The sequence below is a fragment of the Sminthopsis crassicaudata genome, chromosome 4, assembly GCF_048593235.1.
Source record: "Sminthopsis crassicaudata isolate SCR6 chromosome 4, ASM4859323v1, whole genome shotgun sequence".
Taxonomy (NCBI): Eukaryota; Metazoa; Chordata; class Mammalia; order Dasyuromorphia; family Dasyuridae; genus Sminthopsis; species Sminthopsis crassicaudata.
This window is the reverse complement of record NC_133620.1, coordinates 235,400,865-235,420,023: the sequence shown is the minus strand read 5'-3', so window position 1 is coordinate 235,420,023 and position 19,159 is coordinate 235,400,865. Positions and strand designations below refer to the sequence as shown.

The window sequence follows — 19,159 nt, the reverse complement described above, 5'->3', positions numbered from 1 at the left end:
GAAGACTTTTTCTCCTTGAAGGAGTTTCAGAGAGAGAGTTTTGGGGTCCCCTCTTCTGTTTCAGGCTCCTTCATCATTGTCACTTGCCCATACTATATTTCATACTGCTTGACAAAGGTGCATAAATTGCTACTTATAGTTCTTTCCAGACAGATTAAGTAATTTATCCAAGTAGCACAGTAAGTGGTAGAACTACAATCTGAACCCCGGTCCTCTGTACATTGAATGTTAACTTTCATTGTGATATTAATCATATTTGTGTACCAAATAAAAGGAAATATGAGAAATCAGCAGCACAGCTTAAAGTTGGTACTATGGACACCCCAATCTTTTTATTTTTTAATAGTTTTTATTTACCAGATATGCATGGGTAATTTTACAACATTGACAATTGCCAAACCTTTTGTTCTAATTTTTCCCCTCTTCCTCCTCCCCAGATAGCAGGTTGACCAATACATGTTAAATATGTTAAAGTATAAATTAAATACAATATATGTATACATGTCCATATAATTATTTTGCTGTACAAAAAGAATCAGACTTTGAAATAGTGTACAATTAGCCTGTGAAGAAAATAAAAAATGCAGGCAGACAAAATTAGAAGGATTAGGAATTCTGTGTAGTGGTTCATAGTCATCTCCCAGAATTCTTTCGCTGGGTGTAGCTGGTTCAGTTCATTACAGTTCTATTGGAACTAATTTGGTTCATCTCATTGTTGAAGAGGGCCATGTCCATCAGAATTGGTCCTCACATAGTATTGTTGTTGAAGTATAGAATAATCTCCTGGTTCTGCTCATTTCACTCAGCATCAGTTGATGTAAGTCTCTCCAAGCCTCTCTGTATTCCTCCTGCTGGTCATTTCTTACAGAACAATAATATTCCATAACATTCATATACCACAATTTACCCAACCATTCTCCAACTGATGGGCATCCACTTAGTTTCCAGTTTCTGGCCACTACAAAAAGAGCTGTCACAAACATTTTGGCACATACAGGTCCCTTTCCCCCTTTAGTATTTCCTTGGGATATAAGCCCAGTAGTAGCACTGCTGGATCAAAGGGTATGCACAGTTTGATAACTTTTTGAGCATAATTCCAGATTGCTCTCCAGAATGGTTGGATGTATTCACAGTTCCACCAACAATGTATCAGTGAACACTCCAATCTTTACATTCTTTTCTCTAGTACTAAAGAAGGGATGCAATCATCATTACTCTAAGGAACCATGAAATCCATGTCATTAAAGATGAAATCATGCCATAAAAAGTATCAATTCTGTGTTTATTTTATGTTTATATCTGAAAAATTTGACAAGCCAGGTGTGGGAGTACCAGAATATTTACTAACATTATAACTCACATTATTATGTAATACAAATGTTATCCCTATATTGAGAGGCAGTGACTGATAGCAGATTCAAAACTGACCTCAGAGTCAGGAAGTAAATGAGGTTCAAATCCTACCTCTTATTAAAACTGGTCTGTGTCCTTGGGCTACACAGTGGCTCAATTCTCAGGGCTAAAGACAAATAGACTATAGAATATAGAGGAGATGCCATTCTGCATGGCTACAGATTATTACTCTTCATCCAGAGAGCCTTTTTTGATGAAATCACAGATTTTGGTCAAATCTCTATATTATAGATAAATAAACTGAGTCTTGGGGAGCTCAATCAATACACCCTCTCTAGCTTTTTATTTGGCCAAAATCATAAAGCTTTAAGGGGCACAAATTGAGATTTCATTGCAGCTTGTCCAATCCACTATTCTTTCCCCTATATTAAATTACTTCCTATTTATATGATTAATATAACCAACTACCTATTTAGTGATTTAGTACTAGTCCTGCCTGAAAGCTGGAGGCAAAGTTCCCTTGATGGTCTCATGATCCAACAAATAAGGTATCATAAACAGAATATATTCTCTCCTGATATTTAGGACAGAAATAGACTTTTTAAGTGACCTTTTAAAGGCAATGCTTTTCCGGTCCCTAATGATTATTGTTTTCTTAAAAACTCCAGGTTGGATTTCAATTTTCTAGTTCACTAAATATATCCAGGCATTTGTTATTCATCGTTATCACCAGAGATGAAGAGCTTTATGTGTTGTCTGTGATATCTTTAGAGAAGTAAAGTGAGTGCCAAGAAATTACAGGGATGGAGAGAATAAATAGCAAAGGAGGAAAAAAAAATGGCCTTAAAATAAATTAATTGGAAACTTGGGGGACATAGGGAAGATAGGAAGAGTTTATTTTTGCATATTAATTACACTGTTTTGAAAGAATTATAAGACCATTCATTCCCTCATGTCATTATATTCTTGTTTTTTTGTTTTTGTTTTTGTTTTTTTTTCCCCAAGACCTTTACGGAATTTCACTTCCTACTTTACTCCATGGGAACATGAGTCTTTAGAATGAACATTATGTGTCTTAGCAGCTATCAGTAATTAAAACAAAGTTCTCTTCTATTAGAGAAATGAGGAGAGGCCAACTGAATTAAAAGCTCAATTGCAAGTATTTTTGTTGTTGTTGTTGTTGTTGTTGTTTTTTTGTTTGTTTGTTTGTTTTTTTTTTTCTCACCTCTTTACCTGGGACAAAAACACTTGAGTGGAAAAAGAAAAGAGACAGAGAGACATCATTATTAAGGACCATCCAATCACATGTGCAATTATTGAGAGGGAGGGAGAATCTGAGGAAATGGGCATCATAGGAACTGCTGACCTAAAGGGAATAAGAAAACAGACTGACAGAAGTCTGTGAAAATAAAGATTGTTGTGGGGAAATGTTTCTTCTACCGTATATCTATTAACTTTGATTTTTATATTCTAAGGAATATGACTGATATATGCTAGTGAAAGTCACAAAACACACCTTTTCCTAATACCCTCTGGAATATACTCAACTTTCTTTTATCTGTGCTTGGAGCTCTTTTTAAATACAAAAACAAACAAACAAACAAACAAAAAAACTTACAGAAATGTGAGGACTTACAGAAATGTGAGTACTTAGACCTTGCTGTGATCACATAGGCAGAAGCACAATTCCCAAGAGAAGCTTGTTCATTTTGTTGAGTTATTGGGAAAAGTCTCAAGGAAGAAAGGATTTCTGAAAAGAAGAGAGAAAATTAAACACATTGGTAGATCACTGGGATCTAGAGCAGAAAAGGATTTTAGAGGTTATTTACCATAAATCTCTCCTTTACCAGAGGGAGAAAGAAATTTAGGAAGGTTCAGTGATTGCTGGGATTACAGAGGTAACAGAAGAAACAGATCTGGGATTTAAACTGTAGCCTTCTGAATTTAGACCAGTTTTCTGTAATTTGCTTTCCATCAAAACCTGGAGCAATTTTATAGAGGCGTAGCTCTATTCTTTATACAATCTAGGTGAAGGGAAATAGGATTCATCTAATTAATTGCTGAGTACAATAAATGCCTTAAGCAAAATTCTTCAAAAACAGAGGCAGACTTTCCTGAAAATCCATGGAGAGATAAAAGACTTGTTAATAGCAGACAAAGATCTCCCAGAGATTCAGGCATTCATGGAAAATAACCTGAACACCATATTTGACCTCCAAAAGCTGGGCTATAACCAGGTTGCATTATGTAGAAATGACATTTCAATGCTAATTTACTGAACAATTTGTATGAATTCATGTTAAATCTCTTATAAATTCCATGAAGTAACTTAGGATAGAGCCAGAATTCCTCTGAAAGTGAGTGTCCCAAAGTTTATGGTTTCCAAAGGTGCTCTAGTAGCTGTTTCTAAACTTTATCATTACCACCAAAAAAGTGCACATTCTTTTTTAAAATGCATTTTATTGATGTATTTTGATTTTGCATCATTGTCATTTACTAGACTCTTCCATATTGAAACCTTCCTTGTGACAAAAGGAAGTAATCAAAAGCATCATTATATAAAGCCAGAATTTCATGTTTTAGTAATTGCCCACTACTATTTTGAGGGAGGAAGAGGCAAATGTTTTTTGTTATCTCTTTTCTAGGATTTTTGCTAATTTTCCCATTACCCAGAATCCAATTTGTGATCATTTCATTGACATAACTTTAATCATTGTGTTTATATTCTTTTTGGTTCTGTTGTATTTACTTCATATCAGAATGATGAAGTCATTCCCAGTCAGGGAATCAAATGATGCAGTTAGTGGCGGTGCAGAGAGTTGTGGGAACCCTTCTTTGGTAGGCACAGATTCAACGTGAAAAAATTCATGAACCCGAAAAATTTGACTGGCAAAAGGAAGTTTATTGGCACCAAGAAGTCAGCTTTTGCTAGGAGATTGACTTCTTCAGTGGCAAGGTCCTGACAGAGAGATAAAGGTCCTAGCAGAGAAATCCTGGCAAAGAGATAAAAAGCAGTTAATGCTGAGAAGAGAATGTGTTCTCAGGGGGCAGGGGTCCTGGTAGGCAGCTGTGCCAAAGGGAGAGAAGTACCTTGGCATGGCATGATTCCTACTTTAGGCCTCTGCAAAGAAATGAGTTTAAAATTGCCTTTTTATAAGAGATCAATTGAATGAAATTTCTTCTATGTTGTCACGGCCTCCAGGCCAAGATTTCCAGTAGAATGAGACCACTTAAGTTTGAGCTAAGTAGGAGTGGTCCTGCAATTCAATAGAGGGTGAAACTATTCTATAGAAATATCAAGTCCAGATCTGCCAGCTGAGTGAGACTACTTAAGTTTGAGCTAAGTAGGGAGTGGTCCTGGGCTAATCTTAATGAAACCACTTAACTGTCCCAAGGGTAAATCTCTCAAAAGTTCAAGGAGTTTCCCATACACACACACACTTCCCCTCAAAGTCAGGACAATTTCAGGGTTCCCTACACTAATTGCAAACAATACTTCCTATATTTCTCTGAATTCCTTATATACATCATTTTTGGGGATGTACAATACTATTCCATTATTTTTGTATTCCAGTGAGTACTCTTTCCATAATATGTATTTTTTTTTTTTTTCTTTTTTAGCATTACCAAGGGATCCTGGCAACAACAAGCAGGACCTCTCAGCTGTAAGATGATATTCTTATACCTGTATAGGCTTTTTTGGAATTAAATCTCTTTCCAATTCCTAAGTATGAGAAACTAAGCCTAGAAAGGCAATTCTTATTCCATAACACATAAATGTTTGACTCCTGACTTTTTATTAGTATAAAAAGTTTTTGTGTGATAATGGATTTTTGCTACCTGAAAGCAATGCACAGCAGACCCCCAATCACTTTACCCTTTTGAGTATAACACAGATAGATGACTGCCAGATAAGACAGAAATCAATAGGGTATTATGATCCAAGGATCAGTAGGGCTCATAGCAGGGAAAAAAGATAGTCCTCTTCTCCTTTGTTTTTAAAAGGGAAACGGATAAAAAGATTAAAAAAAAAATCAATTACTAGAATCACAGAGCCATACCATGCATGGGACATAGCAATATCAATTGCAGCAACAGAGATGGTAGGAACATCAACTAGCTTGCCAGTCATATTTTGTCTTCTCTTCCTCCTCATACAGAGATAGAATGTCTTCCCTTGAGTTTGTCCCCAGTTAACATGGAGGATCTGTTATCAAGATTTAAGTTATTTGGTTTAGGAGGAAGAATGTAGGATTCAGAACAGCTTTCTTACTTCTAGGCACTATCTTTTCTGCTGCCTTTCTTGTCAGCACAGGAAATTTAAATTTTACTTTATTTTATTTAAAAAAAAATTCCATAACACAATATAATAAAATAATCACACATGAAACTACAAATCTATTTTATGTATCTTGCTATTACTTTTAAAATTATAAGGCTATAATGTAAATTTCTTTGTCTTTTTTTTTTTCTTAATTATTTTTTAGCACTTAGATAGTTTTTTGCCTTCAGAAAGTGGGGAAAGGGTGACTTTACTAGGAGAGTAATGGCACCCAAAGGTTAGAATAATAATACATTCCATATCATCTTGTAGGTGACCACCTTAGCTGTACCATAATTCCTTTAGTATAGGATATTATAAAAGTAAAGAGGGATGTGAAAATAGTGTAACAGGAAGTGGGTGCTAAGAATTATATTATTTTTAACTTATCCCGTAGGTTATGATATACTATTAATAAAATAATAATAATGATAATAATATTAATAATAATAATAATATTTATATAGCATTTATTTTATTTAGGCACCTATTATTTTATCTGATCCTCATAACAACTCTGGAAGTAGTTACTATTGTTATTCCTATTTTGCAGAAAAGGAAACTGAGGGAAACATTGAATGACTTACCCAGTGACACATAGTATATGTCTGAGACTAGATTCAGAATCAAGTGTTCTTGACTTCAGGCCTGCCACTATTTTCACTACGCCACTAATATGCCCCATCACACAAGAAATAATAATAATAATAGCTAACATTTATATAGTCTTTAATATGTATAGGCACTGTATTACTGCTTTACAAAAATTCTGTTATTGTTCTTCACAAAAACCCTGGGAATTAGATACTATATTATCCTTTTACAGCTGAGGAAGTTAGGGAGGTCATCCAGGTCACTGGAGAGATGTAGGTTCAGAAAATAGGCCTTTATTTATATAGTGAAAAAAAGAAAATAATCTGCAAACTTTTATTTTACCTCTGCATAATTTCAAGAGATACAGAAGAAGGCCTATAGCATATTGTGGGATACCCATAGAAGATTTTTGAGAAGACAAGAATGAGCCATACAAAAAATGAGAGGGATTCTGGTTACATAGTTGCAAGGGATAACCATATCAGAAAATTCATTGAGCCATCAAAATATTAAAAAAGTGAAAGAGAGAGTTCTGGACAAGGTTTTAGGAGCTTTGGCTTCATATCTCTGATATGATGTTTATAATCTGTGGAACTGCAGACAAGAATTCTCTCACCTTAGGTTTCCAAGTTTACACTACCTGCTTCTCAGGGATATTTTAAAGAAGGCATATTTAAAATCTCAAAGTACTGAAGAATTGTGATGGAACGTAGTACAACAAGATGAAACTTTCTCCCTAATATGTGTGTAAGGTACCTTTCAATTCTCTTATTGAAGAATGTTCATCTCATTGGATATTGGGAATTTAAAATTTCTCTATTTCCCTGGAGGAATTGTGCATTTTACTCCATTTGAATGGGAACATAGGTGAAAGCTATATAGTGAATTTGATCAAAGTTACTTCCTGCACTTCCCCACTAAGGAGTTTAATGCAGATTAGAAGATACTACAGTAGGAAATGCAAGTATAGAGTTGGAGAAGGAATACAAGAATATGAGAAACATCTTTCCCAGATTTATAAACTTACATTCATTTTTGCTCTCAAAATATTTTGACATCTTGGTAACAGCATGGGAATAAATGAAAGCTGTCCAGATTTTATACAACTGACAGTTTTCTCAGAAAATTTCCATGGGTCTTATTGACCTTGGCAAAATATTAGGGATCACATCTTTGCTGTTAGTGTTTTTAAGATAATATGATGACAATGATGAGATGATGATCAATATCTAACTACCATGTGGCATTGTGAAAAATACAAAGATTATTTATTTTTAAACAGGTTAGGGAGGCATTTCTCTGTTTAGCTTTTTAATAAAATAATCTGAATTTTTCATTACCTCATTCTCTTCAATAAAGAATATTTGTGGCAATCAATTAGGATTAATATAGCAGGGAGAGAGGAATATAAGGTTGTTACACAATGGAGGCTAGAATCTGCTACATACAAATACAGCTCACAGTAAGCAGTGAGGTGGAAACTTATACAGAAAGTTGAATAATGGATTGAGAAATCACAAGAAGCCAATTCATTTTTTAAAGCTTCTTGGCATTATATGAAACTAAAATTGAGACAGGGATAATAGAAAAAGAGAAAGGCTTTGATGGAGGCTGATTTTAAATTGGAGGAAGGAACTCAGAAGACCTGAACCAAATTTGACCATCTGTCTTTTCTCACCACATAAATTACCTTTTAAAAATGACTTTGATTACATACTCAAAGTAGGTCCTTCTTATTTAAATAATGTGTATGTGTGACTAGGTGGATAGGTTGTTTTTTAACAAACAAAAATCCTTCCATCATTCATTTGGCAAGGAATGGTTCATTCTGATTTTAATCACTTACTATGAGCTCATTCATTTATTAATGAAAAATGTATTTAGCATCTGTTAGCTTTCAGAGCAATGCACTAGGTCCTCTGAGGGAGTCAGGAAAAGACAGTTTCTCAGAATCACAGAATCTAAGGTAGGAAGGAGATTTAGACATCTGTATAATCTAGCCCCTATGTTTTACAAATGAAGAGACTAAGAGGGGAAGTGAATTTACACAGACAACAATACAATTGCTGGGAGATAATGAGAAATGGTGGATAGGATATTGAACTTGGAATCATTAGCACTTGAGTTTAGATCTCACCTGACAATAGTTTTCACTTGGTGGAGCTCTTTATTTCATTTGCCTTTAGTTTCTTTTATAAAATGAGGGAATTGAACTCTAGGGTCTCTGGGTCTTTTCTAACTCTCATTGTATGATTCTCTGATTTGAATTCAAGTCTTCCAAATCTGATAAATAGGGATTAAAGCTACAATCCCTTCCCTTGAACAATTTAAACTCTAGTCTGACAAATCCCTTTATATCTGTATATTTATCTACATTTCTATTTTTGTATCTATCTATCTATCTTTCTATCTATCTATCTATCTGTCAGTCTCTAGAAATAGTAGTGAATCATTCCAAGGCAACATAGAATCAAGTGTGTGTACAGATTCTATACCTGTAAGGCCTGGGGAAACCAGTACATCTAAGGAGATTATTGTGTAATGTAATTTGTCACTAAGTCAATTCATCTTGGAGTACCCTACTTTCTTTAAGATAAATTTATCTTTGCAAAGTCAGAAATTACAATTTGTATGCAAGGAGGTGGAACCAATGTTAAAAGTATAGCTTTATACTTTATTATTGGTTGAATTTAAGTCTCCTCTCTCCAACCATCCCATAAATTAACTCATCATTGATTTAGACCTTCAAACAAGGTATAGACAACATGTTGTGACAGTAGAACAATCTTCTAATCACATAGTATTAGTGTATTCCTTGTCAGTATTCTTCTAAGTCAGTCCACAAAAATATGCTGCTTGAATCCTAACTCTGTCCTTTACTAACCAGTATATCACTGGGTAAGTCACTCCGGGTTTCAGTTTCCTTAATCCACAAAAATGCTTTTTGGGGACTCTTCTGAACTATAATCTTGTAATCTTACTAGATAGAATCTAAAGCTTTTTCCAACTTTAAATGTTTGATCATGATTGCTTCTATGGTGGAAAAGAAATTTTGTTTGGCTTCTTCCTTGAATCAAGGAGAATCTTTTACATAAAACCTTCATACTTTGGGACCATGAATTGTGACAAAGAAATGAAGGAAGGTGGGTGGGAGTGGGAAGAGTAGAGCAGGGTTTATAAGAAGGAGGTTACTTTAATTGGTAAGAATGATCTTTATGCTTCAGGTCTGATTAGAGTTCTGACCTTGATTCATGTTCTTTCTATGTGCTATTGGCAGCAGCCTGCCTTCTCAAATAGAAATTATTTTAAGTATATTTACTGCATAGAACTTTAGCAAAGGGCTGAGAGGTGTGAGGTGGTACCTCAGAATTGTTTTAATTTGCATTTCTCTAATCAATAGTGGTTCAAAGCCTTTTTCATATGACAATAGATTGCTTTAATTTCATAGTCTGAAAATTGGCTGTTCATATTCTTTGACCATTTATCAAATGGGGAGTGACTTGTATTCTTATAAATTTAACACAGTTCTTTGTTTTAGAAATGAAACCTTTATCAGAAACACTGGCTGTACATTTTTTTTAGCTTTGTAGTTCCCTTTTAATCTTGTTTCTGTTGATTTTGTTTGTGAAAACCTTTTTAATTTAAAGCATCAAAGTTGTCCATTCTGCATTTCATAATGTTCTCTAGTGCTTCTTAAATTCCTCCCTTCTCCAAAGATATGATAGACAAATTATCCCTTGCTTTCCTAATTTGCTTATGTTATCATTCTTTATACCCACATAATTTACTTATTTTGACCTTATTTTGGTATGTAACCTTGGCCTTTTTAAGCTAAGGTCTTCAAGAGATCTCAATTAGACTGAGGTGGTACCCATTCAATGAATGAGGCTGGGTAGCAATTGAGGAAAAGAATCTTTTTTTTTTTTTTACATAGTCCAAAAAAAAAATCTCAGATTTATTGATTCATTTAGCATATATTTATCTATTCATTTATCTGTTTGTTCGATTATTTATAAAGAAGTGGAGGAAGTAGTCACCACTTATGTCTCAAAAAGAAGCATGTCAATATCTCTTCCCTCCATCCTCTAAGAGAGGCTTTTTTCTTGCCAAGAGTTTGGAGTAGTAGGCCATTCTTTTCTTAATTAGATAGAGGTCCAGGCTAGAATTATATTGGTCTGCTTCCTTAAATATTTTTTGTCCACAGAATACGATGACATTTTATCTTATTTTTAATTTCTTTGTTATTTTGTGGGATGAGGATGTACTATATGTAAGATTTTACCCCTTTCTTACCTAATACCAATTCTGTAGTAAATGTACATAGGAAACAGGAAAGAAACATATTTATGTAAATTACAGCAAAACAGAAAATCAGAGAAGGTATATATAAGAGAATATGTCCTATAGAGTTATGGAGCTCTCCTATTTGAAGAGGGTTAGCTCATCCAAGAGAAAGTGTCCTGGATCCCATCCATGGGGAAACAATTTTAACTCTCTAGAGTATCAAGCTGAGAATAGGGAAGTGACGATGATTCTGGACTCTTTTCATGTCTTCCCAATTTCTTTTCCTTAATCAACCTGAATTATGCTTAGTCTTTTTCATCTTGTCGTTTGAAACAAGAAGTCAATTTGGTACTGCACTTGAAGAATATTCTTTTTTGGAGTGTTCTTAAGGGGGACTCCTTCTTGAAGAGTCCCAAAAAGGGGAACTGGTGAAGACTGAAGTTCTCTCACTTCTCACCAATTCTATTCCTACCCACATACACAGCCAGAGCAGGAGATTCATCTCCACCAGTAAGGAGAGAGTCCTATACCAATGGACATTGAGATAGAAGAAGTTACAAATCTAACTAATTTTAGAGAGGCTCATTTTAGAAGTCTATCAGCTTAGTCACAAACCAATGAGGACTATCTACAGTGGAGAGAAGCATTAAAGCATTGAGTTTGGGAAGAATGGATATAAGCACTGATTCAGTCAAGGATCTTTTGAACTATTGTATGTAGAGTCTGTTTTATATAATGTTGACCCTCTTTTATTTCTCTAGAATTCATCTCACAACTAGAAAAAGTTTCTTCAAATTAAAAATGGACAGCATTATTTCAAAATAAGTTAATAGTTGAAGCTGTCAAAATATTAGAAAAATGGTTACATGTTACTATCTGTGTTCTCATTTGAAATGCACCATGTGTGCTTGGAAATGACCATAAAGAGGGCATGTAATAGTCATTCAGCAATTTCACAATGATGGGTTTTCACTGTGCCAAGAAAAAAAAATAGACAGAAATGGGTAATAGCAATTTGTGGTTAGAGATTACCTTTCAGTGCTTGTATTACTATTAGGTCAAGAAAGTTGAGATAGACTTGCTTTTTCTCTATTGGAATTTTTGAAATATTCAAGTTTATGGAGATAATTTGAAAGCATTACCAGCCATTAAGATACTAGGAACTAATTTAGACATAGAGTCTTTGAAAGTCAGATGGAAAACTTGTCCAAGAATGTGTTTATGTAGCATGGGTGTGTGTGTGGATGTGTATGAGGAAGTTGAATGGGTAGGGATGGATGTGTGTGTGTGTGTGTGTGTGTGTGTGTGTGTGTGTGTGTGTGTGTATGTGTGTGAATATAACAATTACCCCTGTGCCAAGATCCTTGGCATTAATGTTATTAAATATTCAGGCAAACGACCTCACAGTGTATTTTCAAGACTTCAAAGTATACAAGTGCTTATGGAGCAAATTATTTAGTAAATTAGCTTGAAGCTCAGAAAATAAAATATGCCCCTGAACAACATTAGACAGACTTGAAGATAGCTGACTAATTCCTTAGTTATTGAATAAATCACAAACAAAACACTTTTGACCTTGAAATAGTGAAATGAAAATCCCAATTATCTGGAGTTTGGAATAATAGCCTGGGGAAACATAAGGTTTAGAAACAGTATTTAATTTTTTTTTTTTTTTTTTTTTTTTTTGTATCAGTGACATTGTTCCACTATACTGTTTGTGGGAGGGATGAGGGAGCATCTTGATGATCCTGACACTAGTTTCTGAGAAGAATTGTATCATTCTATGGAAAAACTTAGTCTTTGAAGTTCCTAATAAGCTTTTTAGAAAATGTTTTATTATGTACTTATTAAGTATCTACAAAACCAGACATTTGAATATATAAAAAGAGAATGTATATGACATAATCCTCTGACTTGTTAGATATAATTTATTTAAAAAGATACATTAAATTTAATTTAGCAGTAACAATATTCCTGTTTGTTTCCCCTTCTGAACTTTTTTTTTCTTCTGTATATTTTTGGTATTTCATTAATTATCTTTTCTTTTTTGGGGGGGAGGGAATCATATTTTAATAGGAAACAGAAGGTAATGAGTACGTGATACAGAAGCTCAAAAATACATCATCATCAAGCTGTGTTAAGTATATTGCAAGAGATTACTCCAGGGAAAAATCTATGCAAACTTAATTTTCCTACTCAGCATCACAGAGTCAAAATAAATTCAAAATTAATTCTTTAAATAGTTAAGTTTATGTTAGGCCAAAATATATTTGAGAAATAAAAGTGTAGATGCCTTCCCCTTCTTAGGATCAATTACCAAGATTTACAAAGGGAAATAAAAAGAGTAAAACAAAAAAAGATAAAGCTAACATTGTTAAACTTTTCCTTTAAATATATCATGAGTTACCTTGGTTGTTTGTCTATCTTCCAAAGTTTTATATCTTACCAGCTTCCATTTCCCACCCCTTCCAAAAGATTTTATCCTTTTTGTTTTAATAGAAAAAAAGTTGCTGGAGACAATTCTATGCACTTTTTTTTTTTTTTTTTTTTTTTTTTTTTAAAGAAAACAATACATTGTCAGTGGCTTCAGTTGGCCACATACTCCTGTTTGAGAAAGGAAGAAAAAGTGTAAAAGCATCCTGAAACTAGTTTTGAATATTTCCTTCAATTTTATAATAGATGGGCTTTTTAATCAGTACAAAAAAAAGGTGGAAATTGGAATTCAAAACATTTCTGCTGAGGGGAGGGGAGTGCTACATTTCTCCATTGGTCCCCAAAGTGCTCAGATCACAATGGAATATATGAAAAGCAAACATTCAATGGTTATTTTAAAACTTTTACTGTAATACAACATTTAAGTAATTAGGTTTTTACTATTTTTTTCCCCAAAGGGAAAAAAATCATCAACAGGAAAATAACTTTGCCTGTACAACTTAGAAAGGGTCTCAAATTCAATGATTAAGGAATTTTAAAATGGCAGTAATGATTTTCATCAGAAAGGGTTTTCCCCTGCCCTCCAGCAAGTAACACGAAAGAATGGGCTTTCTTACACTAATTTCATATATATCTGAAGCAGCAAAAATAACCACTTATAATTTGGCATCTATGTTTACAGTTGCTCTAAAAATCTTTTGAATTTCACTAAGCCATTATTGTAGATTCTAGGTAGCAAACCCTCTCCAAATGAATGTTAAGTCAAAACAAACAAGAAGCAGGGCATTACACTAAATTCCTGGATCTAGTACACTAAAAAGAAAAAAAAATATCTATAGTTTTGTAAGAAGGAATTTACCTGCAAAAGCTGGTTTCTGGTTATATAGTATTTTATAATACGTGGATTTTCTGCATCTGCTAATTTAAAGCAGACTTGCACTGTATTTATTCCTGCCCTATTTCCTATATCCCTTCCCAGCTCATCCTCAACCACTTATTACCTTGTATCAAATATTATGGATATAAGCCCAAATCAGACAACCCAGTAGTGTAATGCATTGATGTGAAGTATGAGTTAAAAAAAAAAAAAAAAAAAAGTTCCTTTCAATCTTCATCAAATTTCTACTGTAGAAGAAAATTGGCAGTCAAATTTTCATTCTTCTCACAAGCAAAATAAGTCTGTATTATAAGTCCTTCAGGGAATCCTAATGCCTCTAGCTTTTCTATAGCTCCTTATTTCCTGAGGTATTACTTAAATGTAGTTCATGTGACAACTTCCAGCTCCAGCTATTCCTCCACAGCCACCCAAACTGGTTCATTTAGCATTTGAATGAAATGCTCTTCATGTTAGCTGATTTGCTGCAGTAACAGTGGATTTTCTCATCCTATTTTCTGTAACAAAGCTGACAGAAGGGAAGGATTCTGTTGAATTTGTTTCATCTGCTAGAGTTGAGGCTGGTTCCATAAAAATTTAAGTAGATGTCCTCCAAAAGTAGTAATAAGTAGTAGTTGTTGCTGTTGTTGGGCTGCAGTCGCTGCCACTGCTGAAGATTGAGTAACCCTTGTGCTGGCAGCTTGGTAGGATATGGGGGATCTACCACAGCCTGACTTTGTCTATCTCCTGGGATACCCATTAAAAGATACTCCATTGTTCTATCGGGGTTATTGAAATTGGCTCTCAGTGCTGCAATTACTTGCTCTTGCTAATACCCTGTTATCTGTGGTGACTCAGTCACCATGTTTTCATAGGATTGGACTGTGACAAGATTATTTGTGAATTAAAAAAAATAAAATAAAAGCCTCAAAAAAAAAAAAAAAAAAAAAAAAAGAGTACTTGTGAGTGCTGTCAGATGGCACTGGACTAATACCAAGAGGAGCTTTTACAGGTTTTTCTTCCTTAGAAGTACCAGTAGGTATAGGTTTATAAGCTGCTGCAGCTGTTATTGAAGTAACAGATGTAGGTGTAGTTGTGGGAGCCAAGGCAGGGGAAGGAACTGTAGCTTGAGTCACAGATGCTGCTGAAGATGAATTAACCGCAGCAGTGGTAGCAGGATTTGATCATTGAATTGTAGTTGATGATGATGTTGACTTAGCTGCTGCTTTGGGTTTTGTCATCATGACCATCAGAAAGTTCTTCTCATCCATTTTATATTCTTTGAAAGCAATATCATCATTGAGGATTTTGCCTGCATCCTTTCCCTTTTCAGATTCAATCTTCTTTTTCAGTGCCCTAATTGTCTCCTCAGGGTCGATATTGATCTTGAAGATCTGTTACTGGAGGATCTTCAAAGGGATCTGTCTGTTGTTGCCACCACTCCCAGATGCCATGGTTGCTGTGAGTTGGTCTCTCGTGCTCCCTGGGAGGGGAGGTCAAGGTGGCTGGTGGGGTTGATGATATTTACCCAGAGGGGGGCCTCTCTCCCTGGCCTGGGTCGCTGCCACTCCCTTTGTTGTTGCTTTCCTCTGGCATGATCAGTCCCCATTGTTTTCTCCCCAAGGAGTCCCCAGTGGGAAGTCCATCCTCAGAAGCTGTGGCAGGTCTGAGAGGAACTGAGTGAATCACTAGTTTATCAGGGCCTAGCCACCACCATTGTGACTCCTGATTATCTTTTCTTTCTTGTTTTTGTATCTCTATCACAATCAAGTAATTTACCTGGGCATCACAGTATGTAGAGCATTGGATCTTGATTCAAAAGACTGGAGTTCAAATCCCAATCTTAGACTCTTACCAGCTGTGTGACTCTGGATAAGATATTTAATCTTGTTTGCCTCAGTTCCTCATTTGTAAGACAAACTGGAGAAGAAAATGGGAAACCACTCCAGTATCTTTGCCAAGAAAATCTCAAATGGGGTCACAAGAGTTGAAATGACTGAATAACAACAAAAACAACATTTTCCACTTAAGAAATTTATGTCTAGGTTTACAAAATTCCATAGAATATTTTATCCTCTATGTTTTCATGGTGTTTACACAGTACAACAAAATTAAAAAACATTCAAGAATTTTTTTTTTTATATTTTCCCAGATGTAATCAAAAGATATGAAAGATGATTCTCAAGGGGTGAAATCAAAGCGCTCTAGAGCCATATGAGAAAATGGTCCACATCTGTAAAAATAGTTCGGTGTATAGAATATTGGGTTTGGAGTCAGGCAGACCTGTTTTAAAATCTGGCTTCATATACTTACTATCTTTTTTATTCTGGGCAAGTTATGTAACCTTTGTGTTAATCCACTGGAGAAAAAAATTGAAAACCATTACTGAATGATAGAACAATAACAATTTCAACCACAAATTTACACAATTATAAGGTTCTACCTCATACCTATCAGATTGTTTAAGTTGATTAAAAACTAGAGAAAAATTTAAATTTTGGAGGGATAATAGGAAAAATAAGGTCTCTGATTCACTGCCTTTGGAGCTATGAATTCTGGAAAGCAAACTCAGACATTTACTAAACTATGCAAAGGGATGTATAGTTTGACACAATGATATCAGTACTAGGAGTACTTTCTTTAAAAGGGTAAAGATCCTAAAAGTATGAAAATATTTATACATACTTTTTCTTTGGTAGAAAAGAGTAGCCCATCAACTGGAAAATTATTTGAACAAATTGTTGTACATGAATGCCATGGAATCCTACAGTGCTAAGAAATGAAGCAATGGATTGTTTCAGAGAAATTTAAGACAACTTGTATAAATTAAGTAGAATGAAATTAATAAAACCAGGGGAAAGAAATTAGACTATAACAGAAAAATTATCAAAAGAAACAAATTTGAAAAAGTTTAGAACTTTGTTCGATGAAATAATTGCAGAGAGTCCATGACAAATATTATTCACTTCCTGAGAGTAGCTAGGAGGCTCATGTGATAGAGCTTTGGGCTTGGTTTCAAGACCAGTCATCTTCATGAGCTCAAATTTGGGCTCAGATACTTGACCTTGGGCAGTCACTTTACCCTGTTTATGTCATTCCTCATCTGTAAAATGAGAAGGAAATGGCATTCTACTTTAGCATTCTTGCCAAATAAACCCCATACTGGGATCTCAAAGAATCAGAAATGACTGAACCACAGTAAAACTCACCTCCTAACAGAGATGAGTGGACTAAATAGTCAGAATGTGAATTTTTATTTATTTATTTGCCATGGCCAATAGAGATATTTATTTTTCTTGAGTAAGCATATTTGTTAAAAGAGTACTTCCCCCCTGCCTCCTTAAGGTAGGGAAAGTGGTGGAAGGGAGAAAAAATACTTATAAAAATAATTAATTACTTAAAAAAAATTTGTGTATTTATAAAGTCTTTTTGAGATAGCAAGTATAGTAGATAGAAGGTTGACTGAGGAATTAGAATTCTAGTGTTGACTGTGACACATTCTTCTCAAGGACTGGGGGCCATTTACTTAAACCTGTAGTGCCCCAGGCAGCTCTCTAGAGGTTACCAAGTTTATCAATAGAGAATTTTATCAAACTGATCTGGACTGAAAAGTAAATTAAAATAGAAGGGAACTGTTATATGGTGAATAAATTACTACTCTTGGAATGAAAAAAGTCTGGATTTAAATTCTACCTTTTATATTTATAAGCTCTGTGACCATAAAGAACTCATTCAACTTCTTTCAGCCTCTAAATTATAAGTAGGTTATAACTTCATTTGTTAGAGTTTACATAGGGAAGAAATTATAGATCCTTTATATATTGATATAGAAATTTCTTAAAATGAATATTTCCTTTAATATGCTAATTTTCAGTTAAACCTACTTTAAGTTCCGCATAGTACAACACAAATTTCAACATAATACAAGGATGTCTCAACTCTAAGAAATGACTCAATTTTTGAAAAGAGTGTCCCTTGTAGAGACATCTCTTGTATAACAAAGGAATTCAAATAGCTCATTATAGAGCTCATAATAGGAGATGGCCAGTATGAAAGAGGTCTCATATATTATGTGATTCATGGCCGCCATCATGTGGCTACTCAGCTATTATACAAATCCCCTGGGCTTTGGTAGAATTAATAAGAACAGCTTTGCAAACATTCTCAGACATATCATCTGAATTTCCTGCTATGCCAAGGAAACAGAAACCAGTAAAGTTTTGGATTGGGCGTTATGTAAAAGGACAAATTGTTAAGTCTTTGCAAAATATTTAGAGTCAATCAAAATTTGTGATCTCCTGTCTCTCCTTAATTCAAACAACCAGAAATTTTAAAGAACTAGAATTATTACTTCTATTCACTGAATTTTATTAGAAAGCAGCAAATGTCAAAGAAAGCAAGCTGATACTGGAGATTTAATACAGAAGCATGCAAACAAGCAAACAAACAACAAAATATAATGTTTAAGATAATATCAGGAGAACTTCAACTAAATATCTTTCAACTAAACACATTTATAGCATCATTTATGCTAAGAATGTTCATTGTAGTATTCAAATTTGGTAGGGCCACAGGAAAATAGCCACTCATACATTATTGATCAACAATAGATCAGTACAAATATTGTGTAGAACAATATAACAGTAAGAGGGATAACACTAGTTATAATACAATTTTATTGCTAGATCTTTAAGGATGGGGATGGGATCTATGATTCGTTGGTACAGGGAATTCCTGGAAGAGAAAATTCACCTTATCAATGTAAGTAAACACTTCTATAATAGTTTTAGAGCATTGTTATCTTGGTATTCATGGATATTAAAAGGCATATGAATAGCTTTAGGAGGTCTATGAATTCGCCTAAGTAAAAAAAAAAAAAAAATACATCTTTATATTCACTAAACTCTAAAAATGAAATTTACCACTCACTTAAATTATTCAAAACATTTTTATGGCTCTATATCTATGTAATTTGTCATATTATCAGTGAGGTCCATAACACACATAAAGAGATTAAGAATCTCAGTTTTCAAAAATTGTATAGATCACCAAAACATTAATTAAACTGTTGCTTAATATTTCAGTTGTTCAGTAATGTTGCCTAAGTCCATACAGCCAATCTGAGTCAAAAGCAGAGCTTAAACTCAAGTCTTCTGGGATACATGACACATGACTCACTTCTAGCCACTGTACTACATTGTTTCTCCTGCTAGGATTTTCCCCCTAAAATATTACCAAAAGGGAATAAAGAACCAACTTGGCTAAATAAGCATAGTTTATCTAGTTGAAACAGGAAAAAA

General features: G+C 34.3%; 1 pseudogene; it reads right to left on the bottom strand.

Annotated features, from left to right (window-relative positions):
- Positions 1-14,089: 14,089 nt before the first annotated feature.
- On the bottom strand, positions 14,090-15,313 carry LOC141541248 (UV excision repair protein RAD23 homolog B-like; annotated as a pseudogene).
- Between the last annotated feature and the right edge of the window lie 3,846 nt (positions 15,314-19,159).